The 26,473-nt window shown below is 46.7% G+C and overlaps 33 non-coding genes across 33 annotated transcripts; 16 read left to right on the top strand and 17 right to left on the bottom strand.

The window, feature by feature from the left end:
* Positions 1 to 499: 499 nt before the first annotated feature.
* Trnap-ugg (transfer RNA proline (anticodon UGG)) lies at positions 500 to 571 on the bottom strand. The gene has a single exon. It is a non-coding gene; the product is annotated as a tRNA-Pro (tRNA).
* A 557-nt stretch (positions 572 to 1,128) lies between these two features.
* On the top strand, positions 1,129 to 1,200 carry Trnaq-uug (transfer RNA glutamine (anticodon UUG)). Its single transcript has one exon. It is a non-coding gene; the product is annotated as a tRNA-Gln (tRNA).
* Positions 1,201 to 1,707: 507 nt separating this feature from the next.
* Trnap-ugg (transfer RNA proline (anticodon UGG)) lies at positions 1,708 to 1,779 on the bottom strand. Its single transcript has one exon. It is a non-coding gene; the product is annotated as a tRNA-Pro (tRNA).
* A 551-nt stretch (positions 1,780 to 2,330) lies between these two features.
* On the top strand, positions 2,331 to 2,402 carry Trnaq-uug (transfer RNA glutamine (anticodon UUG)). Its single transcript has one exon. It is a non-coding gene; the product is annotated as a tRNA-Gln (tRNA).
* A 507-nt stretch (positions 2,403 to 2,909) lies between these two features.
* Trnap-ugg (transfer RNA proline (anticodon UGG)) lies at positions 2,910 to 2,981 on the bottom strand. The gene has a single exon. It is a non-coding gene; the product is annotated as a tRNA-Pro (tRNA).
* A 557-nt stretch (positions 2,982 to 3,538) lies between these two features.
* Trnaq-uug (transfer RNA glutamine (anticodon UUG)) lies at positions 3,539 to 3,610 on the top strand. The gene has a single exon. It is a non-coding gene; the product is annotated as a tRNA-Gln (tRNA).
* Positions 3,611 to 4,117: 507 nt separating this feature from the next.
* On the bottom strand, positions 4,118 to 4,189 carry Trnap-ugg (transfer RNA proline (anticodon UGG)). The gene has a single exon. It is a non-coding gene; the product is annotated as a tRNA-Pro (tRNA).
* Positions 4,190 to 4,746: 557 nt separating this feature from the next.
* On the top strand, positions 4,747 to 4,818 carry Trnaq-uug (transfer RNA glutamine (anticodon UUG)). The gene has a single exon. It is a non-coding gene; the product is annotated as a tRNA-Gln (tRNA).
* A 507-nt stretch (positions 4,819 to 5,325) lies between these two features.
* Positions 5,326 to 5,397, bottom strand: Trnap-ugg (transfer RNA proline (anticodon UGG)). Its single transcript has one exon. It is a non-coding gene; the product is annotated as a tRNA-Pro (tRNA).
* Positions 5,398 to 5,948: 551 nt separating this feature from the next.
* Trnaq-uug (transfer RNA glutamine (anticodon UUG)) lies at positions 5,949 to 6,020 on the top strand. The gene has a single exon. It is a non-coding gene; the product is annotated as a tRNA-Gln (tRNA).
* A 507-nt stretch (positions 6,021 to 6,527) lies between these two features.
* Positions 6,528 to 6,599, bottom strand: Trnap-ugg (transfer RNA proline (anticodon UGG)). Its single transcript has one exon. It is a non-coding gene; the product is annotated as a tRNA-Pro (tRNA).
* A 551-nt stretch (positions 6,600 to 7,150) lies between these two features.
* On the top strand, positions 7,151 to 7,222 carry Trnaq-uug (transfer RNA glutamine (anticodon UUG)). Its single transcript has one exon. It is a non-coding gene; the product is annotated as a tRNA-Gln (tRNA).
* A 507-nt stretch (positions 7,223 to 7,729) lies between these two features.
* Positions 7,730 to 7,801, bottom strand: Trnap-ugg (transfer RNA proline (anticodon UGG)). The gene has a single exon. It is a non-coding gene; the product is annotated as a tRNA-Pro (tRNA).
* Positions 7,802 to 8,358: 557 nt separating this feature from the next.
* On the top strand, positions 8,359 to 8,430 carry Trnaq-uug (transfer RNA glutamine (anticodon UUG)). Its single transcript has one exon. It is a non-coding gene; the product is annotated as a tRNA-Gln (tRNA).
* A 507-nt stretch (positions 8,431 to 8,937) lies between these two features.
* Trnap-ugg (transfer RNA proline (anticodon UGG)) lies at positions 8,938 to 9,009 on the bottom strand. Its single transcript has one exon. It is a non-coding gene; the product is annotated as a tRNA-Pro (tRNA).
* A 557-nt stretch (positions 9,010 to 9,566) lies between these two features.
* On the top strand, positions 9,567 to 9,638 carry Trnaq-uug (transfer RNA glutamine (anticodon UUG)). The gene has a single exon. It is a non-coding gene; the product is annotated as a tRNA-Gln (tRNA).
* Positions 9,639 to 10,145: 507 nt separating this feature from the next.
* On the bottom strand, positions 10,146 to 10,217 carry Trnap-ugg (transfer RNA proline (anticodon UGG)). Its single transcript has one exon. It is a non-coding gene; the product is annotated as a tRNA-Pro (tRNA).
* A 557-nt stretch (positions 10,218 to 10,774) lies between these two features.
* Trnaq-uug (transfer RNA glutamine (anticodon UUG)) lies at positions 10,775 to 10,846 on the top strand. The gene has a single exon. It is a non-coding gene; the product is annotated as a tRNA-Gln (tRNA).
* Positions 10,847 to 17,519: 6,673 nt separating this feature from the next.
* Trnap-ugg (transfer RNA proline (anticodon UGG)) lies at positions 17,520 to 17,591 on the bottom strand. The gene has a single exon. It is a non-coding gene; the product is annotated as a tRNA-Pro (tRNA).
* A 551-nt stretch (positions 17,592 to 18,142) lies between these two features.
* On the top strand, positions 18,143 to 18,214 carry Trnaq-uug (transfer RNA glutamine (anticodon UUG)). The gene has a single exon. It is a non-coding gene; the product is annotated as a tRNA-Gln (tRNA).
* A 507-nt stretch (positions 18,215 to 18,721) lies between these two features.
* Positions 18,722 to 18,793, bottom strand: Trnap-ugg (transfer RNA proline (anticodon UGG)). The gene has a single exon. It is a non-coding gene; the product is annotated as a tRNA-Pro (tRNA).
* Positions 18,794 to 19,344: 551 nt separating this feature from the next.
* Positions 19,345 to 19,416, top strand: Trnaq-uug (transfer RNA glutamine (anticodon UUG)). The gene has a single exon. It is a non-coding gene; the product is annotated as a tRNA-Gln (tRNA).
* Positions 19,417 to 19,923: 507 nt separating this feature from the next.
* On the bottom strand, positions 19,924 to 19,995 carry Trnap-ugg (transfer RNA proline (anticodon UGG)). The gene has a single exon. It is a non-coding gene; the product is annotated as a tRNA-Pro (tRNA).
* Positions 19,996 to 20,546: 551 nt separating this feature from the next.
* Positions 20,547 to 20,618, top strand: Trnaq-uug (transfer RNA glutamine (anticodon UUG)). The gene has a single exon. It is a non-coding gene; the product is annotated as a tRNA-Gln (tRNA).
* A 507-nt stretch (positions 20,619 to 21,125) lies between these two features.
* On the bottom strand, positions 21,126 to 21,197 carry Trnap-ugg (transfer RNA proline (anticodon UGG)). Its single transcript has one exon. It is a non-coding gene; the product is annotated as a tRNA-Pro (tRNA).
* A 551-nt stretch (positions 21,198 to 21,748) lies between these two features.
* Trnaq-uug (transfer RNA glutamine (anticodon UUG)) lies at positions 21,749 to 21,820 on the top strand. Its single transcript has one exon. It is a non-coding gene; the product is annotated as a tRNA-Gln (tRNA).
* Positions 21,821 to 22,327: 507 nt separating this feature from the next.
* Positions 22,328 to 22,399, bottom strand: Trnap-ugg (transfer RNA proline (anticodon UGG)). The gene has a single exon. It is a non-coding gene; the product is annotated as a tRNA-Pro (tRNA).
* Positions 22,400 to 22,956: 557 nt separating this feature from the next.
* Positions 22,957 to 23,028, top strand: Trnaq-uug (transfer RNA glutamine (anticodon UUG)). The gene has a single exon. It is a non-coding gene; the product is annotated as a tRNA-Gln (tRNA).
* A 507-nt stretch (positions 23,029 to 23,535) lies between these two features.
* On the bottom strand, positions 23,536 to 23,607 carry Trnap-ugg (transfer RNA proline (anticodon UGG)). Its single transcript has one exon. It is a non-coding gene; the product is annotated as a tRNA-Pro (tRNA).
* Positions 23,608 to 24,158: 551 nt separating this feature from the next.
* Trnaq-uug (transfer RNA glutamine (anticodon UUG)) lies at positions 24,159 to 24,230 on the top strand. The gene has a single exon. It is a non-coding gene; the product is annotated as a tRNA-Gln (tRNA).
* Positions 24,231 to 24,737: 507 nt separating this feature from the next.
* On the bottom strand, positions 24,738 to 24,809 carry Trnap-ugg (transfer RNA proline (anticodon UGG)). The gene has a single exon. It is a non-coding gene; the product is annotated as a tRNA-Pro (tRNA).
* Positions 24,810 to 25,366: 557 nt separating this feature from the next.
* Trnaq-uug (transfer RNA glutamine (anticodon UUG)) lies at positions 25,367 to 25,438 on the top strand. Its single transcript has one exon. It is a non-coding gene; the product is annotated as a tRNA-Gln (tRNA).
* Positions 25,439 to 25,945: 507 nt separating this feature from the next.
* Trnap-ugg (transfer RNA proline (anticodon UGG)) lies at positions 25,946 to 26,017 on the bottom strand. Its single transcript has one exon. It is a non-coding gene; the product is annotated as a tRNA-Pro (tRNA).
* Between the last annotated feature and the right edge of the window lie 456 nt (positions 26,018 to 26,473).

The raw sequence follows: 26,473 nt of genomic DNA, 5'->3' as shown, positions 1-26,473 counted from the left end.
GTTTTGCGATCGTTTCTAGAAATGAGTACGAGCCGGTAGTTGGAATTGTATATGCAGAATTTTAGCTACGATCATGTAATGCAAATTGTTAATTGCAGTCCACACGTGAATGGGGAACGCTGCAAATGCTTATGCTTTTGCTACTAGGATTAATAACGGGTCGTAAGGGGTTCAACTGCGAGAAGACGACCTCAGCTGTTTCTCCCAGCAGGAAAGACATCTCACCCTTTTGTGTGCTGCATGCGCATGCATTTAACAAACTTGCATGCGATGTACTAGTTCCTGGGAAACTAATAGAATCGTTGTACGTGCCAGTCTTTACGTATAGATATAAGTAAGCGAAGACGGCTTAATCCTGGCACGTAGATTGCTTTCCGCAAGACGCACCTGAGAGTCTGATGGGCCGGTGGCCCGACATGCAGTTTGTCCTGTTGCATGGCTTACTTTCAGAGAATCGCAAGTTTATCGTAGTGCTTGGTTGTCGCGAAAGTGAAAAGTAGGGCCTGTCCGGGATTTGAACCCGGGACCTCCTGCACCCAAAGCAGGAATCATACCCCTAGACCAACAGGCCGCACATGGAAGCAGGTCTGCACCCCGCCACCTACTGAGGTCTTGCCGCACTTGCTAGTTGCAGCATCCGATCTGGACCATATTCTCAAAGAGGTTTCTTAATCCGGCACCTACAACATGCGCTGTGCTGAACACCAGTGTATGTGAATGCTGAAACAGCTGCTTGAGTTGTGTGACAGAATTTCGACCGTGTGAAGTGCAAATGTTATCGTGTCACGCACTATCCGCCCACTACGTAGCGATCTGTGTCAGCACGCAGTTTTCGACGGTACTCTGTGTCCATAGCTGTTTTCATAGCTAGGCTGCTTCCAGCACAAAGCATCCACCATACGAAAGTGGCTGTTCGGCGATTTTGGTTACCTGAGCCTTCGACATCACTTCATGTACGAATACTGGCAAGAATTCTCGCTACATTCGAAGGTGCTCCTTCCACTTCCAGCCTACTTGGTTGGTTCATTTGCCACGCAAACACTTCCTGAGGACGCTACATGTAATAACATCGCATCTTATCTGCTTAATTACATGATGCTACTGAATTTAAGACCGCTGCAGGCATCCGGTTCCATGGTGTAATGGTTAGCACTCTGGACTTTGAATCCAGCGATCCGAGTTCGAGTCTCGGTGGAACCTGGCGCTGTGTTTTGCGATCGTTTCTAGAAATGAGTACGAGCCGGTAGTTGGAATTGTATATGCAGAATTTTAGCTACGATCATGTAATGCAAATTGTTAATTGCAGTCCACACGTGAATGGGGAACGCTGCAAATGCTTATGCTTTTGCTACTAGGATTAATAACGGGTCGTAAGGGGTTCAACTGCGAGAAGACGACCTCAGCTGTTTCTCCCAGCAGGAAAGACATCTCACCCTTTTGTGTGCTGCATGCGCATGCATTTAACAAACTTGCATGCGATGTACTAGTTCCTGGGAAACTAATAGAATCGTTGTACGTGCCAGTCTTTACGTATAGATATAAGTAAGCGAAGACGGCTTAATCCTGGCACGTAGATTGCTTTCCGCAAGACGCACCTGAGAGTCTGATGGGCCGGTGGCCCGACATGCAGTTTGTCCTGTTGCATGGCTTACTTTCAGAGAATCGCAAGTTTATCGTAGTGCTTGGTTGTCGCGAAAGTGAGAAGTAGGGCCTGTCCGGGATTTGAACCCGGGACCTCCTGCACCCAAAGCAGGAATCATACCCCTAGACCAACAGGCCGCACATGGAAGCAGGTCTGCACCCCGCCACCTACTGAGGTCTTGCCGCACTTGCTAGTTGCAGCATCCGATCTGGACCATATTCTCAAAGAGGTTTCTTAATCCGGCACCTACAACATGCGCTGTGCTGAACACCAGTGTATGTGAATGCTGAAACAGCTGCTTGAGTTGTGTGACAGAATTTCGACCGTGTGAAGTGCAAATGTTATCGTGTCACGCACTATCCGCCCACTACGTAGCGTTCTGTGTCAGCACGCAGTTTTCGACGGTACTCTGTGTCCATAGCTGTTTTCATAGCTAGGCTGCTTCCAGCACAAAGCATCCACCATACGAAAGTGGCTGTTCGGCGATTTTGGTTACCTGAGCCTTCGACATCACTTCATGTACGAATACTGGCAAGAATTCTAGCTACATTCGAAGGTGCTCCTTCCAGCCTACTTGGTTGGTTCATTTGCCACGCAAACACTTCCTGAGGACGCTACATGTAATAACATCGCATCTTATCTGCTTAATTACATGATGCTACTGAATTTAAGACCGCTGCAGGCATCCGGTTCCATGGTGTAATGGTTAGCACTCTGGACTTTGAATCCAGCGATCCGAGTTCGAGTCTCGGTGGAACCTGGCGCTGTGTTTTGCGATCGTTTCTAGAAATGAGTACGAGCCGGTAGTTGGAATTGTATATGCAGAATTTTAGCTACGATCATGTAATGCAAATTGTTAATTGCAGTCCACACGTGAATGGGGAACGCTGCAAATGCTTATGCTTTTGCTACTAGGATTAATAACGGGTCGTAAGGGGTTCAACTGCGAGAAGACGACCTCAGCTGTTTCTCCCAGCAGGAAAGACATCTCACCCTTTTGTGTGCTGCATGCGCATGCATTTAACAAACTTGCATGCGATGTACTAGTTCCTGGGAAACTAATAGAATCGTTGTACGTGCCAGTCTTTACGTATAGATATAAGTAAGCGAAGACGGCTTAATCCTGGCACGTAGATTGCTTTCCGCAAGACGCACCTGAGAGTCTGATGGGCCGGTGGCCCGACATGCAGTTTGTCCTGTTGCATGGCTTACTTTCAGAGAATCGCAAGTTTATCGTAGTGCTTGGTTGTCGCGAAAGTGAAAAGTAGGGCCTGTCCGGGATTTGAACCCGGGACCTCCTGCACCCAAAGCAGGAATCATACCCCTAGACCAACAGGCCGCACATGGAAGCAGGTCTGCACCCCGCCACCTACTGAGGTCTTGCCGCACTTGCTAGTTGCAGCATCCGATCTGGACCATATTCTCAAAGAGGTTTCTTAATCCGGCACCTACAACATGCGCTGTGCTGAACACCAGTGTATGTGAATGCTGAAACAGCTGCTTGAGTTGTGTGACAGAATTTCGACCGTGTGAAGTGCAAATGTTATCGTGTCACGCACTATCCGCCCACTACGTAGCGTTCTGTGTCAGCACGCAGTTTTCGACGGTACTCTGTGTCCATAGCTGTTTTCATAGCTAGGCTGCTTCCAGCACAAAGCATCCACCATACGAAAGTGGCTGTTCGGCGATTTTGGTTACCTGAGCCTTCGACATCACTTCATGTACGAATACTGGCAAGAATTCTCGCTACATTCGAAGGTGCTCCTTCCACTTCCAGCCTACTTGGTTGGTTCATTTGCCACGCAAACACTTCCTGAGGACGCTACATGTAATAACATCGCATCTTATCTGCTTAATTACATGATGCTACTGAATTTAAGACCGCTGCAGGCATCCGGTTCCATGGTGTAATGGTTAGCACTCTGGACTTTGAATCCAGCGATCCGAGTTCGAGTCTCGGTGGAACCTGGCGCTGTGTTTTGCGATCGTTTCTAGAAATGAGTACGAGCCGGTAGTTGGAATTGTATATGCAGAATTTTAGCTACGATCATGTAATGCAAATTGTTAATTGCAGTCCACACGTGAATGGGGAACGCTGCAAATGCTTATGCTTTTGCTACTAGGATTAATAACGGGTCGTAAGGGGTTCAACTGCGAGAAGACGACCTCAGCTGTTTCTCCCAGCAGGAAAGACATCTCACCCTTTTGTGTGCTGCATGCGCATGCATTTAACAAACTTGCATGCGATGTACTAGTTCCTGGGAAACTAATAGAATCGTTGTACGTGCCAGTCTTTACGTATAGATATAAGTAAGCGAAGACGGCTTAATCCTGGCACGTAGATTGCTTTCCGCAAGACGCACCTGAGAGTCTGATTGGCCGGTGGCCCGACATGCAGTTTGTCCTGTTGCATGGCTTACTTTCAGAGAATCGCAAGTTTATCGTAGTGCTTGGTTGTCGCGAAAGTGAAAAGTAGGGCCTGTCCGGGATTTGAACCCGGGACCTCCTGCACCCAAAGCAGGAATCATACCCCTAGACCAACAGGCCGCACATGGAAGCAGGTCTGCACCCCGCCACCTACTGAGGTCTTGCCGCACTTGCTAGTTGCAGCATCCGATCTGGACCATATTCTCAAAGAGGTTTCTTAATCCGGCACCTACAACATGCGCTGTGCTGAACACCAGTGTATGTGAATGCTGAAACAGCTGCTTGAGTTGTGTGACAGAATTTCGACCGTGTGAAGTGCAAATGTTATCGTGTCACGCACTATCCGCCCACTACGTAGCGTTCTGTGTCAGCACGCAGTTTTCGACGGTACTCTGTGTCCATAGCTGTTTTCATAGCTAGGCTGCTTCCAGCACAAAGCATCCACCATACGAAAGTGGCTGTTCGGCGATTTTGGTTACCTGAGCCTTCGACATCACTTCATGTACGAATACTGGCAAGAATTCTCGCTACATTCGAAGGTGCTCCTTCCACTTCCAGCCTACTTGGTTGGTTCATTTGCCACGCAAACACTTCCTGAGGACGCTACATGTAATAACATCGCATCTTATCTGCTTAATTACATGATGCTACTGAATTTAAGACCGCTGCAGGCATCCGGTTCCATGGTGTAATGGTTAGCACTCTGGACTTTGAATCCAGCGATCCGAGTTCGAGTCTCGGTGGAACCTGGCGCTGTGTTTTGCGATCGTTTCTAGAAATGAGTACGAGCCGGTAGTTGGAATTGTATATGCAGAATTTTAGCTACGATCATGTAATGCAAATTGTTAATTGCAGTCCACACGTGAATGGGGAACGCTGCAAATGCTTATGCTTTTGCTACTAGGATTAATAACGGGTCGTAAGGGGTTCAACTGCGAGAAGACGACCTCAGCTGTTTCTCCCAGCAGGAAAGACATCTCACCCTTTTGTGTGCTGCATGCGCATGCATTTAACAAACTTGCATGCGATGTACTAGTTCCTGGGAAACTAATAGAATCGTTGTACGTGCCAGTCTTTACGTATAGATATAAGTAAGCGAAGACGGCTTAATCCTGGCACGTAGATTGCTTTCCGCAAGACGCACCTGAGAGTCTGATGGGCCGGTGGCCCGACATGCAGTTTGTCCTGTTGCATGGCTTACTTTCAGAGAATCGCAAGTTTATCGTAGTGCTTGGTTGTCGCGAAAGTGAAAAGTAGGGCCTGTCCGGGATTTGAACCCGGGACCTCCTGCACCCAAAGCAGGAATCATACCCCTAGACCAACAGGCCGCACATGGAAGCAGGTCTGCACCCCGCCACCTACTGAGGTCTTGCCGCACTTGCTAGTTGCAGCATCCGATCTGGACCATATTCTCAAAGAGGTTTCTTAATCCGGCACCTACAACATGCGCTGTGCTGAACACCAGTGTATGTGAATGCTGAAACAGCTGCTTGAGTTGTGTGACAGAATTTCGACCGTGTGAAGTGCAAATGTTATCGTGTCACGCACTATCCGCCCACTACGTAGCGTTCTGTGTCAGCACGCAGTTTTCGACGGTACTCTGTGTCCATAGCTGTTTTCATAGCTAGGCTGCTTCCAGCACAAAGCATCCACCATACGAAAGTGGCTGTTCGGCGATTTTGGTTACCTGAGCCTTCGACATCACTTCATGTACGAATACTGGCAAGAATTCTCGCTACATTCGAAGGTGCTCCTTCCAGCCTACTTGGTTGGTTCATTTGCCACGCAAACACTTCCTGAGGACGCTACATGTAATAACATCGCATCTTATCTGCTTAATTACATGATGCTACTGAATTTAAGACCGCTGCAGGCATCCGGTTCCATGGTGTAATGGTTAGCACTCTGGACTTTGAATCCAGCGATCCGAGTTCGAGTCTCGGTGGAACCTGGCGCTGTGTTTTGCGATCGTTTCTAGAAATGAGTACGAGCCGGTAGTTGGAATTGTATATGCAGAATTTTAGCTACGATCATGTAATGCAAATTGTTAATTGCAGTCCACACGTGAATGGGGAACGCTGCAAATGCTTATGCTTTTGCTACTAGGATTAATAACGGGTCGTAAGGGGTTCAACTGCGAGAAGACGACCTCAGCTGTTTCTCCCAGCAGGAAAGACATCTCACCCTTTTGTGTGCTGCATGCGCATGCATTTAACAAACTTGCATGCGATGTACTAGTTCCTGGGAAACTAATAGAATCGTTGTACGTGCCAGTCTTTACGTATAGATATAAGTAAGCGAAGACGGCTTAATCCTGGCACGTAGATTGCTTTCCGCAAGACGCACCTGAGAGTCTGATGGGCCGGTGGCCCGACATGCAGTTTGTCCTGTTGCATGGCTTACTTTCAGAGAATCGCAAGTTTATCGTAGTGCTTGGTTGTCGCGAAAGTGAAAAGTAGGGCCTGTCCGGGATTTGAACCCGGGACCTCCTGCACCCAAAGCAGGAATCATACCCCTAGACCAACAGGCCGCACATGGAAGCAGGTCTGCACCCCGCCACCTACTGAGGTCTTGCCGCACTTGCTAGTTGCAGCATCCGATCTGGACCATATTCTCAAAGAGGTTTCTTAATCCGGCACCTACAACATGCGCTGTGCTGAACACCAGTGTATGTGAATGCTGAAACAGCTGCTTGAGTTGTGTGACAGAATTTCGACCGTGTGAAGTGCAAATGTTATCGTGTCACGCACTATCCGCCCACTACGTAGCGTTCTGTGTCAGCACGCAGTTTTCGACGGTACTCTGTGTCCATAGCTGTTTTCATAGCTAGGCTGCTTCCAGCACAAAGCATCCACCATACGAAAGTGGCTGTTCGGCGATTTTGGTTACCTGAGCCTTCGACATCACTTCATGTACGAATACTGGCAAGAATTCTCGCTACATTCGAAGGTGCTCCTTCCAGCCTACTTGGTTGGTTCATTTGCCACGCAAACACTTCCTGAGGACGCTACATGTAATAACATCGCATCTTATCTGCTTAATTACATGATGCTACTGAATTTAAGACCGCTGCAGGCATCCGGTTCCATGGTGTAATGGTTAGCACTCTGGACTTTGAATCCAGCGATCCGAGTTCGAGTCTCGGTGGAACCTGGCGCTGTGTTTTGCGATCGTTTCTAGAAATGAGTACGAGCCGGTAGTTGGAATTGTATATGCAGAATTTTAGCTACGATCATGTAATGCAAATTGTTAATTGCAGTCCACACGTGAATGGGGAACGCTGCAAATGCTTATGCTTTTGCTACTAGGATTAATAACGGGTCGTAAGGGGTTCAACTGCGAGAAGACGACCTCAGCTGTTTCTCCCAGCAGGAAAGACATCTCACCCTTTTGTGTGCTGCATGCGCATGCATTTAACAAACTTGCATGCGATGTACTAGTTCCTGGGAAACTAATAGAATCGTTGTACGTGCCAGTCTTTACGTATAGATATAAGTAAGCGAAGACGGCTTAATCCTGGCACGTAGATTGCTTTCCGCAAGACGCACCTGAGAGTCTGATGGGCCGGTGGCCCGACATGCAGTTTGTCCTGTTGCATGGCTTACTTTCAGAGAATCGCAAGTTTATCGTAGTGCTTGGTTGTCGCGAAGGTGAAAAGTAGGGCCTGTCCGGGATTTGAACCCGGGACCTCCTGCACCCAAAGCAGGAATCATACCCCTAGACCAACAGGCCGCACATGGAAGCAGGTCTGCACCCCGCCACCTACTGAGGTCTTGCCGCACTTGCTAGTTGCAGCATCCGATCTGGACCATATTCTCAAAGAGGTTTCTTAATCCGGCACCTACAACATGCGCTGTGCTGAACACCAGTGTATGTGAATGCTGAAACAGCTGCTTGAGTTGTGTGACAGAATTTCGACCGTGTGAAGTGCAAATGTTATCGTGTCACGCACTATCCGCCCACTACGTAGCGTTCTGTGTCAGCACGCAGTTTTCGACGGTACTCTGTGTCCATAGCTGTTTTCATAGCTAGGCTGCTTCCAGCACAAAGCATCCACCATACGAAAGTGGCTGTTCGGCGATTTTGGTTACCTGAGCCTTCGACATCACTTCATGTACGAATACTGGCAAGAATTCTCGCTACATTCGAAGGTGCTCCTTCCACTTCCAGCCTACTTGGTTGGTTCATTTGCCACGCAAACACTTCCTGAGGACGCTACATGTAATAACATCGCATCTTATCTGCTTAATTACATGATGCTACTGAATTTAAGACCGCTGCAGGCATCCGGTTCCATGGTGTAATGGTTAGCACTCTGGACTTTGAATCCAGCGATCCGAGTTCGAGTCTCGGTGGAACCTGGCGCTGTGTTTTGCGATCGTTTCTAGAAATGAGTACGAGCCGGTAGTTGGAATTGTATATGCAGAATTTTAGCTACGATCATGTAATGCAAATTGTTAATTGCAGTCCACACGTGAATGGGGAACGCTGCAAATGCTTATGCTTTTGCTACTAGGATTAATAACGGGTCGTAAGGGGTTCAACTGCGAGAAGACGACCTCAGCTGTTTCTCCCAGCAGGAAAGACATCTCACCCTTTTGTGTGCTGCATGCGCATGCATTTAACAAACTTGCATGCGATGTACTAGTTCCTGGGAAACTAATAGAATCGTTGTACGTGCCAGTCTTTACGTATAGATATAAGTAAGCGAAGACGGCTTAATCCTGGCACGTAGATTGCTTTCCGCAAGACGCACCTGAGAGTCTGATGGGCCGGTGGCCCGACATGCAGTTTGTCCTGTTGCATGGCTTACTTTCAGAGAATCGCAAGTTTATCGTAGTGCTTGGTTGTCGCGAAGGTGAAAAGTAGGGCCTGTCCGGGATTTGAACCCGGGACCTCCTGCACCCAAAGCAGGAATCATACCCCTAGACCAACAGGCCGCACATGGAAGCAGGTCTGCACCCCGCCACCTACTGAGGTCTTGCCGCACTTGCTAGTTGCAGCATCCGATCTGGACCATATTCTCAAAGAGGTTTCTTAATCCGGCACCTACAACATGCGCTGTGCTGAACACCAGTGTATGTGAATGCTGAAACAGCTGCTTGAGTTGTGTGACAGAATTTCGACCGTGTGAAGTGCAAATGTTATCGTGTCACGCACTATCCGCCCACTACGTAGCGTTCTGTGTCAGCACGCAGTTTTCGACGGTACTCTGTGTCCATAGCTGTTTTCATAGCTAGGCTGCTTCCAGCACAAAGCATCCACCATACGAAAGTGGCTGTTCGGCGATTTTGGTTACCTGAGCCTTCGACATCACTTCATGTACGAATACTGGCAAGAATTCTCGCTACATTCGAAGGTGCTCCTTCCACTTCCAGCCTACTTGGTTGGTTCATTTGCCACGCAAACACTTCCTGAGGACGCTACATGTAATAACATCGCATCTTATCTGCTTAATTACATGATGCTACTGAATTTAAGACCGCTGCAGGCATCCGGTTCCATGGTGTAATGGTTAGCACTCTGGACTTTGAATCCAGCGATCCGAGTTCGAGTCTCGGTGGAACCTGGCGCTGTGTTTTGCGATCGTTTCTAGAAATGAGTACGAGCCGGTAGTTGGAATTGTATATGCAGAATTTTAGCTACGATCATGTAATGCAAATTGTTAATTGCAGTCCACACGTGAATGGGGAACGCTGCAAATGCTTATGCTTTTGCTACTAGGATTAATAACGGGTCGTAAGGGGTTCAACTGCGAGAAGACGACCTCAGCTGTTTCTCCCAGCAGGAAAGACATCTCACCCTTTTGTGTGCTGCATGCGCATGCATTTAACAAACTTGCATGCGATGTACTAGTTCCTGGGAAACTAATAGAATCGTTGTACGTGCCAGTCTTTACGTATAGATATAAGTAAGCGAAGACGGCTTAATCCTGGCACGTAGATTGCTTTCCGCAAGACGCACCTGAGAGTCTGATGGGCCGGTGGCCCGACATGCAGTTTGTCCTGTTGCATGGCTTACTTTCAGAGAATCGCAAGTTTATCGTAGTGCTTGGTTGTCGCGAAAGTGAAAAGTAGGGCCTGTCCGGGATTTGAACCCGGGACCTCCTGCACCCAAAGCAGGAATCATACCCCTAGACCAACAGGCCGCACATGGAAGCAGGTCTGCACCCCGCCACCTACTGAGGTCTTGCCGCACTTGCTAGTTGCAGCATCCGATCTGGACCATATTCTCAAAGAGGTTTCTTAATCCGGCACCTACAACATGCGCTGTGCTGAACACCAGTGTATGTGAATGCTGAAACATCTGCTTGAGTTGTGTGACAGAATTTCGACCGTGTGAAGTGCAAATGTTATCGTGTCACGCACTATCCGCCCACTACGTAGCGTTCTGTGTCAGCACGCAGTTTTCGACGGTACTCTGTGTCCATAGCTGTTTTCATAGCTAGGCTGCTTCCAGCACAAAGCATCCACCATACGAAAGTGGCTGTTCGGCGATTTTGGTTACCTGAGCCTTCGACATCACTTCATGTACGAATACTGGCAAGAATTCTCGCTACATTCGAAGGTGCTCCTTCCACTTCCAGCCTACTTGGTTGGTTCATTTGCCACGCAAACACTTCCTGAGGACGCTACATGTAATAACATCGCATCTTATCTGCTTAATTACATGATGCTACTGAATTTAAGACCGCTGCAGGCATCCGGTTCCATGGTGTAATGGTTAGCACTCTGGACTTTGAATCCAGCGATCCGAGTTCGAGTCTCGGTGGAACCTGGCGCTGTGTTTCGCAGTCGCGCTTCAGCTGTGCTACCGTGTGGACGTGTGTACTGCTGCGCTCCGATTGTATTGTTTACGTAGGTGTTCTGCTGTTGTCGTCTTTGCTGTCTGTCCGTTCATCTTCGTGTTTGTGTATCTTTGTCAGTGTTTGGCTGTTCATCACCGTTCTGTCTCTCACCGGAATTTCGGTTTTTTTTTAACCGGAGTTTCATCCCTGTTCTGAATCATGTCTACGAACGTCAGGAAAAACACACTGGTCTTCGCTTTCGACAAGGAAACCCGTCATATCCAGCCAACGTCACTGGAAATACACGATTGGATAACTGAGGTAATTGGTGTCAACTCTGATTCCGTCCATACCATGCAGTTAGACAATGATAAATACTGTATTTTTGTTAAGTTTGAGAGCTCGGTGACGATAGATAGACTTTTAGCAAAGTGGGGTAGTGAAGTAGAATTCATTCACAGAGACGGCTCGAAGAGCAATGTTCGGATCTGGCGAGCTGATATTGTTTACACTACCGTTCGCGTGCTTAACTTACCTATTGAAATTGATAATGATTTAATTAAGGATGCGCTTTGCAAGTATGGTGACGTTAAATCTGTTAATAATGAACGTTGGTCTCGTCACTACAAACTACAGTGTTTTAACGGAATTCGATCTGTGGAGATGGACATCAAGACCAATATTCCGTCTCATATATTTGTAAATGGCTACAAGGCGCAAATTGTGTATTCAGGTCAAGTACCGACCTGTCATGTTTGTAATGAGTCTGGCCACTTTAGACAGGATTGTCCGCGGCGGGTTTTTGTATTGAAAAGTAACCTAACGCAACGCCAGAAACTTACCCTAAACGATGTCTTGCCAAATAATGTATCAGTCCCGTTGGGTGTGGATACTGCCCAAGCAAACCACTCTGATTTATCCGTCAATGATATTACTCAATTTCCATGTTTAGATAAAAAGGCTGATCTTGATACCCCCGCATCCTCCGAATTGCAGACAAAAAAACGGCCCCATGAGATAACTGATAGCTGTTCTGACGACGAGTTGTCTGACAAATCTCACTCCGTGCGCAAACAAAAACAATGCGAGGAGGAGGTAATGCCACACCTCCAGGAAATACAGATGGAAGCTTGTAATCAATCAGAACGTAAACAGTTGGTGGGAAACTGCGAGGACGGGGATGTTTCTAGCAATAACCGCGAAACATCAGGAGGCGACACAGTTTGCACAGACGAGCAGACTTCTGACAATCACGAGAAACAATTAGTGTGTCTGGCTCAACCCTCTGTAACGGCTAGTGCTTCCCCGAACGGTACAGATCACACGACAGGACTAAGCAGTACCGGCCGTGTCTTACAGTTGGACGACCCGACAGGATCGGCGTCACAACCGACCACCACAAAACCCGTTACAGAGCCTTCGGATGCCCCACGAAGGAAGATAAAGCCGCAACCGAATGTCAATGCTCCTCGTAATCAAGCGAAGTTAAAGAGCGCGAAAGGTACCACGCAACCCCATAATGTGCGTTACGAAACTGTCAGGCACGGGTCATTGAAAGAATCTCCTGAGGAACTTCCTGATAATCAATCTTCTACTGACTCAGGAGGAAAATCTCAAACCTAGACTGCACCAATACTGTAATTTGCAACCTCTCAATGGGACGTTCTGTTCTGTCTAAATTTTCTGTGTCTCCTAAGTAATAATTTAGTAGCATGTTATTTATTCACTGTCCTCACATCCAACGAGTAATAGCGCAATGACCCAGTGTTATACTATTGCTACTGTCAACATTAATAAAATACGGTCGGCATTGAAAATAGCAGCGCTAAAAGAATTTTTATATGATTCGGGAACTGATATAGCCCTGCTGCAGGAAGTTGTCACGTCGGATTTAAATATTCCCGGGTATGTTGCTCACCTAAATGTCTCCCACGAAACTAGCGTGGGGACAGCTTTTTTAATCCGAGATGGGATTCCAGTAACGGAAGTAGAACGACTGGAATCTGGAAGGGGAATAGGGCTCAAGATTTATGACGTGTCCCTTATTAACTTGTATGCCCCTTCCGGCAGCTCACATAGATCTGACAGAACACGATTTTTAAAGACGAGGTAATATATTTATTACGCAAAAACCCCAGTCGCCTTATAATGGGAGGTGATTTTAATTGCGTCCTCAACAGGAAAGATCAGAGTCCGAATTTTAATTATTCTGCTGAATTAAAACATCTCGTTACTAGCTTAAAGCTAAAGGATGCTTGGGAATGCAAACACCCTGCTATTGTCGAGTACACTTATGCAACATCCAATGCATGCAGTAGACTCGATAGATTCTACATTACCGAAAATCTCGAAACAGCTCTATTGAAAACAGAAACAATTCCTGTCTACTTTTCGGACCATTCCGGTGTGTTGGCCTGTATCAATTTACAAGCGCAGCCAATCCGCCGCTTCAAAAACCAGTGGAATTTAAATGTCTCGCTGTTACCAGACCGTGAATTAGAAGATCAGATAAAAGACGCATGGGCGTTGTGCCTGCGTGCTCTTCCTAGATACGCGACTACCATAGACTGGTGGACAAAAATGACAAAGCCGAAACTTAGGAAGACGATCATGCAATATAGCTTTCAGAGGGCCAGAGATCTTAAAAACACTATAGCGTTCTATTACTCAGTACTCAGAGAGCTATATGGTCAAACATCTGGTTCACATCTTCGCCTGACAGATATCAAAAAAATTAAGGCTAAATTACTTAGCATTAAGAGGCATCAACTGGAAGGACTTAAAATAAAATCCAAGGCGAAATCTGTATCAGACGACGAAACAACTTCCCTATACCACCTTCTGAAGCACGCTAAAAACAGAAGAACAATGCTTATCGACGAATTACGGACGCCGAATGGTACAAGTCTTAGGACACAGAAGGAGATTCTGAATGAGATCTATCGCTACTTCGATAAATTATATTCTGAAAATTCCAGCTGCGAGGAATCTATTGATGATTTCCTCGACTTTCTTGTGCCACAGCTGACGGATGATGACAACGTTACCTTCCTGTCGCACGTATGTAATGAGGACGTTTATGAGACTCTGTGTAACTCCCCTCTGAAAAAATCCCCGGGTCCTGATGGTCTACCAGCAGAATTTTATGTCCACTATTGGCCGATAGTGGGAGGGACAATTACAGCGATTGTAAATGAAGTTCTTCAGGGCGCAATGTTACCCTCTGAATTTAAAGAAAGTAAAATAGTCCTTATCCCCAAAACTAAAGGACACACAGATCTTACTAACTTCCGACCGATTTCGTTGCTCAATGCGGACTATAAAATAGTAGCAAGAATTCTCAACAAGAAAATTTCATCCTTAGCATCGTTTTGCCCGCATCTCGTGGTCGTGCGGTAGCGTTCTCGCTTCCCACGCCCGGGTTCCCGGGTTCGATTCCCGGCGGGGTCAGGGATTTTCTCTGCCTCGTGATGGCTGGGTGTTGTGTGTTGTCCTTAGGTTAGTTAGGTTTCAGTAGTTCTAAGTTCTAGGGGACTGATGACCATAGATGTTAAGTCCCATAGTGCTCAGAGCCATTTTGAACCATCCTTAGCAAGTAGACTGATTAGTCCGTATCAACACTGCATTGCAGGTAAAACTCTGTTTCATAATTTAGCGGAAGTTCGGGATATAATTGCAATCACTTCAGTCACTAACATCAAATGTGCCCTGGTTTTCCTGGATTTCCATAAAGCATTCGATCTCGTGAATCATCTCTACCTCTTCAAGACGTTAAAAAAGCTTGGTTTCCAAGAACGAGCCTTAAACGTAATAAAAAAAGTGGCGACAGGAATAAACGCATGCATAGCAGTTAACAGTCAGGCTACGAGAAAATTTCAAATACGACGCGGTGTTCCTCAGGGAAGCCCCCTTTCTATGTCACTCTTTGCCATTTCACTGGACCCATTTCTTAAACGTATTCACGATAAATTAACAGGAATAACACTGTCAGGGTGCAAAACAGCTATAAAAGCTTATGCTGATGATGTAGGCGTCATAATCAGAAATAATGACGATGTAGCTACGTTAGCTGCAGTGATTCAGACTTACTGCAGTGCGTCTGGGGCAAATTCAAATGAAAAGAAAAGCAAAATTTTACATCTTAGGGGTTTTGAGCACATAAACGTAGAGTGGGCAAAGCTGGTCAGGCAGGATACGACGCTTGGTGTTACATTAACCGCATGCCCAATGAAAATGACTGCGTTGAATTGGAAAGCTGCGGCACGGAAAGTGCAGGGTGCTATAATGGAAAATTTATCACGGAACATGAATCAGATTCAGAGGATTAAGTACATCAACACGTGTATCTTAGCTACAGCATACCACACTGCTCAGCTCTTTCCACTACCCAAAATGATAGCCAGGAACATAACGTCCAGAATCACAAATTTTCTGTGGAAAGGAGAACTGTTTCGAGTAACCGCCAAAGTGGCCACCTTACATCCCAGAAATGGTGGTTTAGGTCTAATCAATATTACCAACAAAGCCTCTGCCCTCTTCGTCAAAAGGCAACTAACTATCATCAGAGAAGTACCGGAAAGTATTTCAAGCCGACTTTTTGAAATTCTCAAACCTCGCAGCCTGCAGCCTCCTATTGATGTGCAAAAAATTAACAATCGTCTCCAGCACGTGCGAGCCTTTTATATTGAACTTAGCTACTTGAGGGACGAAGTTACACGGCTACGTCACCTAACGTCAAAAGACATTATGCGGCTCTGGCAGACATGTGAAGGAAAGAATAAAGTAGAGAGACAGTTTCCTCACATACACTGGACTGCTATCTGGCAAAACATCAATTTAAAAGTTTTATCTTCTGACATAAGAACAGCATGGTACAAAGCCGTTAATAATATCATTAGCACCAACGAAAGATTATATGAAATTGGCCTCAGTGACACCGATCTATGTCAACGATGTCGACTAGTGGACACAATTATCCACAGATACACTTGCGGCGGCAATATACATATCTGGAATTGGCTCAAAGTGCAAATAGCTCTCATTACAAGGTCTTCACCACAGTACATCTCGCTGTCAGTGCTGCACAGACCACAAGACCGTTATTTTCCAGAGACGAAGAATAATGCTGTTTATTGGCTCCTGGGAAATTATGTAACTTACGTAATTCATGACGCTGGAACTGACACCGTTACAGATTTCCAGATATACTTACAGTGCAAATACCACAAAATACGTACTTATGCGGACCACAAGAAGAAATATGGTAATATGCTACAAATTATATTTGATAGAATGGGAATAGGCTAATAACCATCAACCTAAAGCACACAGTATTGAGTGAATATATTACTATGTGCAGAAGCATTGTGTGTTTCATTTCTTATACTTTCATTTTTGTTGATTTTCCATTATGACAAAATGGTCAAAAACGACAACTGATAAAAAATAAATAAAAAAAAACTTCAAAAAAAATGAAAGGAACAACAGGTAGAAGATTGAGTTATATTTTTCATTTCATGCACATGAAGGGCAATTACTTATTTCAAGAAAGAATTCTTTTCATTTAATCATGATAATATAAAAAAACCATACAAAAAAGAGGAAACACAAATTACAAAAAAAAAAATTAAATACATTTTAAAAAATTGCCAAAGGCGGCAGTTGTATTTTTGGACCATAGGAGGGACAAGGTCGAAAATCAGTGATGGGTATGGTGGAGACATTGCGGCCAGGCCTCAGATTATTTTTGACCCCTGCCCGCTTTGCCTCCCCCTGCCTATTACTGAAAAAAAAAAAACTAAAAAAAAGTTGGAAAATAAAAAAAATGGATAAGGCGTCGGACTTCGGATCCGAAGATTAAAAACAAAAAAAAAAAAAAAGTGGCTAGGATACCTGGCTTTCACCCAAGAGCCCCGGGTTCGATTCCCGGTACCGGAACGGAAAAAAAAAAAGTGGTTAAGGCGTCTGACTAAAAAAAAAAAAAAAAAAAGTCGTAGAGCATTCGACTGCAGATCGAGAGGTCCCCGGTTCAATACCGGTAAAAAAAAAAAAAAAAAAAAAAGTCGTAGAGCATTCGACAAAAAAAAAAAAATGGTGTAATGGTTAGCACTCTGGACTTTGAATCCAGCGATCCGAGTTCGAGTCTCGGTGGAACCTGGCGCTGTGTTTTGCGATCGTTTCTAGAAATGAGTACGAGCCGGTAGTTGGAATTGTATATGCAGAATTTTAGCTACGATCATGTAATGCAAATTGTTAATTGCAGTCCACACGTGAATGGGGAACGCTGCAAATGCTTATGCTTTTGCTACTAGGATTAATAACGGGTCGTAAGGGGTTCAACTGCGAGAAGACGACCTCAGCTGTTTCTCCCAGCAGGAAAGACATCTCACCCTTTTGTGTGCTGCATGCGCATGCATTTAACAAACTTGCATGCGATGTACTAGTTCCTGGGAAACTAATAGAATCGTTGTACGTGCCAGTCTTTACGTATAGATATAAGTAAGCGAAGACGGCTTAATCCTGGCACGTAGATTGCTTTCCGCAAGACGCACCTGAGAGTCTGATGGGCCGGTGGCCCGACATGCAGTTTGTCCTGTTGCATGGCTTACTTTCAGAGAATCGCAAGTTTATCGTAGTGCTTGGTTGTCGCGAAAGTGAAAAGTAGGGCCTGTCCGGGATTTGAACCCGGGACCTCCTGCACCCAAAGCAGGAATCATACCCCTAGACCAACAGGCCGCACATGGAAGCAGGTCTGCACCCCGCCACCTACTGAGGTCTTGCCGCACTTGCTAGTTGCAGCATCCGATCTGGACCATATTCTCAAAGAGGTTTCTTAATCCGGCACCTACAACATGCGCTGTGCTGAACACCAGTGTATGTGAATGCTGAAACAGCTGCTTGAGTTGTGTGACAGAATTTCGACCGTGTGAAGTGCAAATGTTATCGTGTCACGCACTATCCGCCCACTACGTAGCGTTCTGTGTCAGCACGCAGTTTTCGACGGTACTCTGTGTCCATAGCTGTTTTCATAGCTAGGCTGCTTCCAGCACAAAGCATCCACCATACGAAAGTGGCTGTTCGGCGATTTTGGTTACCTGAGCCTTCGACATCACTTCATGTACGAATACTGGCAAGAATTCTCGCTACATTCGAAGGTGCTCCTTCCAGCCTACTTGGTTGGTTCATTTGCCACGCAAACACTTCCTGAGGACGCTACATGTAATAACATCGCATCTTATCTGCTTAATTACATGATGCTACTGAATTTAAGACCGCTGCAGGCATCCGGTTCCATGGTGTAATGGTTAGCACTCTGGACTTTGAATCCAGCGATCCGAGTTCGAGTCTCGGTGGAACCTGGCGCTGTGTTTTGCGATCGTTTCTAGAAATGAGTACGAGCCGGTAGTTGGAATTGTATATGCAGAATTTTAGCTACGATCATGTAATGCAAATTGTTAATTGCAGTCCACACGTGAATGGGGAACGCTGCAAATGCTTATGCTTTTGCTACTAGGATTAATAACGGGTCGTAAGGGGTTCAACTGCGAGAAGACGACCTCAGCTGTTTCTCCCAGCAGGAAAGACATCTCACCCTTTTGTGTGCTGCATGCGCATGCATTTAACAAACTTGCATGCGATGTACTAGTTCCTGGGAAACTAATAGAATCGTTGTACGTGCCAGTCTTTACGTATAGATATAAGTAAGCGAAGACGGCTTAATCCTGGCACGTAGATTGCTTTCCGCAAGACGCACCTGAGAGTCTGATGGGCCGGTGGCCCGACATGCAGTTTGTCCTGTTGCATGGCTTACTTTCAGAGAATCGCAAGTTTATCGTAGTGCTTGGTTGTCGCGAAAGTGAAAAGTAGGGCCTGTCCGGGATTTGAACCCGGGACCTCCTGCACCCAAAGCAGGAATCATACCCCTAGACCAACAGGCCGCACATGGAAGCAGGTCTGCACCCCGCCACCTACTGAGGTCTTGCCGCACTTGCTAGTTGCAGCATCCGATCTGGACCATATTCTCAAAGAGGTTTCTTAATCCGGCACCTACAACATGCGCTGTGCTGAACACCAGTGTATGTGAATGCTGAAACAGCTGCTTGAGTTGTGTGACAGAATTTCGACCGTGTGAAGTGCAAATGTTATCGTGTCACGCACTATCCGCCCACTACGTAGCGTTCTGTGTCAGCACGCAGTTTTCGACGGTACTCTGTGTCCATAGCTGTTTTCATAGCTAGGCTGCTTCCAGCACAAAGCATCCACCATACGAAAGTGGCTGTTCGGCGATTTTGGTTACCTGAGCCTTCGACATCACTTCATGTACGAATACTGGCAAGAATTCTCGCTACATTCGAAGGTGCTCCTTCCAGCCTACTTGGTTGGTTCATTTGCCACGCAAACTCTTCCTGAGGACGCTACATGTAATAACATCGCATCTTATCTGCTTAATTACATGATGCTACTGAATTTAAGACCGCTGCAGGCATCCGGTTCCATGGTGTAATGGTTAGCACTCTGGACTTTGAATCCAGCGATCCGAGTTCGAGTCTCGGTGGAACCTGGCGCTGTGTTTTGCGATCGTTTCTAGAAATGAGTACGAGCCGGTAGTTGGAATTGTATATGCAGAATTTTAGCTACGATCATGTAATGCAAATTGTTAATTGCAGTCCACACGTAAATGGGGAACGCTGCAAATGCTTATGCTTTTGCTACTAGGATTAATAACGGGTCGTAAGGGGTTCAACTGCGAGAAGACGACCTCAGCTGTTTCTCCCAGCAGGAAAGACATCTCACCCTTTTGTGTGCTGCATGCGCATGCATTTAACAAACTTGCATGCGATGTACTAGTTCCTGGGAAACTAATAGAATCGTTGTACGTGCCAGTCTTTACGTATAGATATAAGTAAGCGAAGACGGCTTAATCCTGGCACGTAGATTGCTTTCCGCAAGACGCACCTGAGAGTCTGATGGGCCGGTGGCCCGACATGCAGTTTTTCCTGTTGCATGGCTTACTTTCAGAGAATCGCAAGTTTATCGTAGTGCTTGGTTGTCGCGAAAGTGAAAAGTAGGGCCTGTCCGGGATTTGAACCCGGGACCTCCTGCACCCAAAGCAGGAATCATACCCCTAGACCAACAGGCCGCACATGGAAGCAGGTCTGCACCCCGCCACCTACTGAGGTCTTGCCGCACTTGCTAGTTGCAGCATCCGATCTGGACCATATTCTCAAAGAGGTTTCTTAATCCGGCACCTACAACATGCGCTGTGCTGAACACCAGTGTATGTGAATGCTGAAACAGCTGCTTGAGTTGTGTGACAGAATTTCGACCGTGTGAAGTGCAAATGTTATCGTGTCACGCACTATCCGCCCACTACGTAGCGTTCTGTGTCAGCACGCAGTTTTCGACGGTACTCTGTGTCCATAGCTGTTTTCATAGCTAGGCTGCTTCCAGCACAAAGCATCCACCATACGAAAGTGGCTGTTCGGCGATTTTGGTTACCTGAGCCTTCGACATCACTTCATGTACGAATACTGGCAAGAATTCTCGCTACATTCGAAGGTGCTCCTTCCAGCCTACTTGGTTGGTTCATTTGCCACGCAAACTCTTCCTGAGGACGCTACATGTAATAACATCGCATCTTATCTGCTTAATTACATGATGCTACTGAATTTAAGACCGCTGCAGGCATCCGGTTCCATGGTGTAATGGTTAGCACTCTGGACTTTGAATCCAGCGATCCGAGTTCGAGTCTCGGTGGAACCTGGCGCTGTGTTTTGCGATCGTTTCTAGAAATGAGTACGAGCCGGTAGTTGGAATTGTATATGCAGAATTTTAGCTACGATCATGTAATGCAAATTGTTAATTGCAGTCCACACGTGAATGGGGAACGCTGCAAATGCTTATGCTTTTGCTACTAGGATTAATAACGGGTCGTAAGGGGTTCAACTGCGAGAAGACGACCTCAGCTGTTTCTCCCAGCAGGAAAGACATCTCACCCTTTTGTGTGCTGCATGCGCATGCATTTAACAAACTTGCATGCGATGTACTAGTTCCTGGGAAACTAATAGAATCGTTGTACGTGCCAGTCTTTACGTATAGATATAAGTAAGCGAAGACGGCTTAATCCTGGCACGTAGATTGCTTTCCGCAAGACGCACCTGAGAGTCTGATGGGCCGGTGGCCCGACATGCAGTTTTTCCTGTTGCATGGCTTACTTTCAGAGAATCGCAAGTTTATCGTAGTGCTTGGTTGTCGCGAAAGTGAAAAGTAGGGCCTGTCCGGGATTTGAACCCGGGACCTCCTGCACCCAAAGCAGGAATCATACCCCTAGACCAACAGGCCGCACATGGAAGCAGGTCTGCACCCCGCCACCTACTGAGGTCTTGCCGCACTTGCTAGTTGCAGCATCCGATCTGGACCATATTCTCAAAGAGGTTTCTTAATCCGGCACCTACAACATGCGCTGTGCTGAACACCAGTGTATGTGAATGCTGAAACAGCTGCTTGAGTTGTGTGACAGAATTTCGACCGTGTGAAGTGCAAATGTTATCGTGTCACGCACTATCCGCCCACTACGTAGCGTTCTGTGTCAGCACGCAGTTTTCGACGGTACTCTGTGTCCATAGCTGTTTTCATAGCTAGGCTGCTTCCAGCACAAAGCATCCACCATACGAAAGTGGCTGTTCGGCGATTTTGGTTACCTGAGCCTTCGACATCACTTCATGTACGAATACTGGCAAGAATTCTCGCTACATTCGAAGGTGCTCCTTCCAGCCTACTTGGTTGGTTCATTTGCCACGCAAACTCTTCCTGAGGACGCTACATGTAATAACATCGCATCTTATCTGCTTAATTACATGATGCTACTGAATTTAAGACCGCTGCAGGCATCCGGTTCCATGGTGTAATGGTTAACGCTCTGGACTTTGAATCCAGCGATCCGAGTTCGAGTCTCGGTGGAACCTGGCGCTGTGTTTTGCGATCGTTTCTAGAAATGAGTACGAGCCGGTAGTTGGAATTGTATATGCAGAATTTTAGCTACGATCATGTAATGCAAATTGTTAATTGCAGTCCACACGTAAATGGGGAACGCTGCAAATGCTTATGCTTTTGCTACTAGGATTAATAACGGGTCGTAAGGGGTTCAACTGCGAGAAGACGACCTCAGCTGTTTCTCCCAGCAGGAAAGACATCTCACCCTTTTGTGTGCTGCATGCGCATGCATTTAACAAACTTGCATGCGATGTACTAGTTCCTGGGAAACTAATAGAATCGTTGTACGTGCCAGTCTTTACGTATAGATATAAGTAAGCGAAGACGGCTTAATCCTGGCACGTAGATTGCTTTCCGCAAGACGCACCTGAGAGTCTGATGGGCCGGTGGCCCGACATGCAGTTTGTCCTGTTGCATGGCTTACTTTCAGAGAATCGCAAGTTTATCGTAGTGCTTGGTTGTCGCGAAAGTGAAAAGTAGGGCCTGTCCGGGATTTCAACCCGGGACCTCCTGCACCCAAAGCAGGAATCATACCCCTAGACCAACAGGCCGCACATGGAAGCAGGTCTGCACCCCGCCACCTACTGAGGTCTTGCCGCACTTGCTAGTTGCAGCATCCGATCTGGACCATATTCTCAAAGAGGTTTCTTAATCCGGCACCTACAACATGCGCTGTGCTGAACACCAGTGTATGTGAATGCTGAAACAGCTGCTTGAGTTGTGTGACAGAATTTCGACCGTGTGAAGTGCAAATGTTATCGTGTCACGCACTATCCGCCCACTACGTAGCGTTCTGTGTCAGCACGCAGTTTTCGACGGTACTCTGTGTCCATAGCTGTTTTCATAGCTAGGCTGCTTCCAGCACAAAGCATCCACCATACGAAAGTGGCTGTTCGGCGATTTTGGTTACCTGAGCCTTCGACATCACTTCATGTACGAATACTGGCAAGAATTCTCGCTACATTCGAAGGTGCTCCTTCCACTTCCAGCCTACTTGGTTGGTTCATTTGCCACGCAAACACTTCCTGAGGACGCTACATGTAATAACATCGCATCCTATCTGCTTAATTACATGATGCTACTGAATTTAAGACCGCTGCAGGCATCCGGTTCCATGGTGTAATGGTTAGCACTCTGGACTTTGAATCCAGCGATCCGAGTTCGAGTCTCGGTGGAACCTGGCGCTGTGTTTTGCGATCGTTTCTAGAAATGAGTACGAGCCGGTAGTTGGAATTGTATATGCAGAATTTTAGCTACGATCATGTAATGCAAATTGTTAATTGCAGTCCACACGTGAATGGGGAACGCTGCAAATGCTTATGCTTTTGCTACTAGGATTAATAACGGGTCGTAAGGGGTTCAACTGCGAGAAGACGACCTCAGCTGTTTCTCCCAGCAGGAAAGACATCTCACCCTTTTGTGTGCTGCATGCGCATGCATTTAACAAACTTGCATGCGATGTACTAGTTCCTGGGAAACTAATAGAATCGTTGTACGTGCCAGTCTTTACGTATAGATATAAGTAAGCGAAGACGGCTTAATCCTGGCACGTAGATTGCTTTCCGCAAGACGCACCTGAGAGTCTGATGGGCCGGTGGCCCGACATGCAGTTTTTCCTGTTGCATGGCTTACTTTCAGAGAATCGCAAGTTTATCGTAGTGCTTGGTTGTCGCGAAAGTGAAAAGTAGGGCCTGTCCGGGATTTGAACCCGGGACCTCCTGCACCCAAAGCAGGAATCATACCCCTAGACCAACAGGCCGCACATGGAAGCAGGTCTGCACCCCGCCACCTACTGAGGTCTTGCCGCACTTGCTAGTTGCAGCATCCGATCTGGACCATATTCTCAAAGAGGTTTCTTAATCCGGCACCTACAACATGCGCTGTGCTGAACACCAGTGTATGTGAATGCTGAAACAGCTGCTTGAGTTGTGTGACAGAATTTCGACCGTGTGAAGTGCAAATGTTATCGTGTCACGCACTATCCGCCCACTACGTAGCGTTCTGTGTCAGCACGCAGTTTTCGACGGTACTCTGTGTCCATAGCTGTTTTCATAGCTAGGCTGCTTCCAGCACAAAGCATCCACCATACGAAAGTGGCTGTTCGGCGATTTTGGTTACCTGAGCCTTCGACATCACTTCATGTACGAATACTGGCAAGAATTCTCGCTACATTCGAAGGTGCTCCTTCCAGCCTACTTGGTTGGTTCATTTGCCACGCAAACTCTTCCTGAGGACGCTACATGTAATAACATCGCATCTTATCTGCTTAATTACATGATGCTACTGAATTTAAGACCGCTGCAGGCATCCGGTTCCATGGTGTAATGGTTAACGCTCTGGACTTTGAATCCAGCGATCCGAGTTCGAGTCTCGGTGGAACCTGGCGCTGTGTTTTGCGATCGTTTCTAGAAATGAGTACGAGCCGGTAGTTGGAATTGTATATGCAGAATTTTAGCTACGATCATGTAATGCAAATTGTTAATTGCAGTCCACACGTAAATGGGGAACGCTGCAAATGCTTATGCTTTTGCTACTAGGATTAATAACGGGTCGTAAGGGGTTCAACTGCGAGAAGACGACCTCAGCTGTTTCTCCCAGCAGGAAAGACATCTCACCCTTTTGTGTGCTGCATGCGCATGCATTTAACAAACTTGCATGCGATGTACTAGTTCCTGGGAAACTAATAGAATCGTTGTACGTGCCAGTCTTTACGTATAGATATAAGTAAGCGAAGACGGCTTAATCCTGGCACGTAGATTGCTTTCCGCAAGACGCACCTGAGAGTCTGATGGGCCGGTGGCCCGACATGCAGTTTGTCCTGTTGCATGGCTTACTTTCAGAGAATCGCAAGTTTATCGTAGTGCTTGGTTGTCGCGAAAGTGAAAAGTAGGGCCTGTCCGGGATTTCAACCCGGGACCTCCTGCACCCAAAGCAGGAATCATACCCCTAGACCAACAGGCCGCACATGGAAGCAGGTCTGCACCCCGCCACCTACTGAGGTCTTGCCGCACTTGCTAGTTGCAGCATCCGATCTGGACCATATTCTCAAAGAGGTTTCTTAATCCGGCACCTACAACATGCGCTGTGCTGAACACCAGTGTATGTGAATGCTGAAACAGCTGCTTGAGTTGTGTGACAGAATTTCGACCGTGTGAAGTGCAAATGTTATCGTGTCACGCACTATCCGCCCACTACGTAGCGTTCTGTGTCAGCACGCAGTTTTCGACGGTACTCTGTGTCCATAGCTGTTTTCATAGCTAGGCTGCTTCCAGCACAAAGCATCCACCATACGAAAGTGGCTGTTCGGCGATTTTGGTTACCTGAGCCTTCGACATCACTTCATGTACGAATACTGGCAAGAATTCTCGCTACATTCGAAGGTGCTCCTTCCACTTCCAGCCTACTTGGTTGGTTCATTTGCCACGCAAACACTTCCTGAGGACGCTACATGTAATAACATCGCATCCTATCTGCTTAATTACATGATGCTACTGAATTTAAGACCGCTGCAGGCATCCGGTTCCATGGTGTAATGGTTAGCACTCTGGACTTTGAATCCAGCGATCCGAGTTCGAGTCTCGGTGGAACCTGGCGCTGTGTTTTGCGATCGTTTCTAGAAATGAGTACGAGCCGGTAGTTGGAATTGTATATGCAGAATTTTAGCTACGATCATGTAATGCAAATTGTTAATTGCAGTCCACACGTGAATGGGGAACGCTGCAAATGCTTATGCTTTTGCTACTAGGATTAATAACGGGTCGTAAGGGGTTCAACTGCGAGAAGACGACCTCAGCTGTTTCTCCCAGCAGGAAAGACATCTCACCCTTTTGTGTGCTGCATGCGCATGCATTTAACAAACTTGCATGCGATGTACTAGTTCCTGGGAAACTAATAGAATCGTTGTACGTGCCAGTCTTTACGTATAGATATAAGTAAGCGAAGACGGCTTAATCCTGGCACGTAGATTGCTTTCCGCAAGACGCACCTGAGAGTCTGATGGGCCGGTGGCCCGACATGCAGTTTTTCCTGTTGCATGGCTTACTTTCAGAGAATCGCAAGTTTATCGTAGTGCTTGGTTGTCGCGAAAGTGAAAAGTAGGGCCTGTCCGGGATTTGAACCCGGGACCTCCTGCACCCAAAGCAGGAATCATACCCCTAGACCAACAGGCCGCACATGGAAGCAGGTCTGCACCCCGCCACCTACTGAGGTCTTGCCGCACTTGCTAGTTGCAGCATCCGATCTGGACCATATTCTCAAAGAGGTTTCTTAATCCGGCACCTACAACATGCGCTGTGCTGAACACCAGTGTATGTGAATGCTGAAACAGCTGCTTGAGTTGTGTGACAGAATTTCGACCGTGTGAAGTGCAAATGTTATCGTGTCACGCACTATCCGCCCACTACGTAGCGTTCTGTGTCAGCACGCAGTTTTCGACGGTACTCTGTGTCCATAGCTGTTTTCATAGCTAGGCTGCTTCCAGCACAAAGCATCCACCATACGAAAGTGGCTGTTCGGCGATTTTGGTTACCTGAGCCTTCGACATCACTTCATGTACGAATACTGGCAAGAATTCTCGCTACATTCGAAGGTGCTCCTTCCAGCCTACTTGGTTGGTTCATTTGCCA

Source organism: Schistocerca nitens, chromosome 2, assembly GCF_023898315.1.
Source record: "Schistocerca nitens isolate TAMUIC-IGC-003100 chromosome 2, iqSchNite1.1, whole genome shotgun sequence".
Classification (NCBI taxonomy): Eukaryota; Metazoa; Arthropoda; class Insecta; order Orthoptera; family Acrididae; genus Schistocerca; species Schistocerca nitens.
Note: the sequence above shows the minus strand (reverse complement) of the source record. Positions and strands in the feature narration are given on the sequence as shown.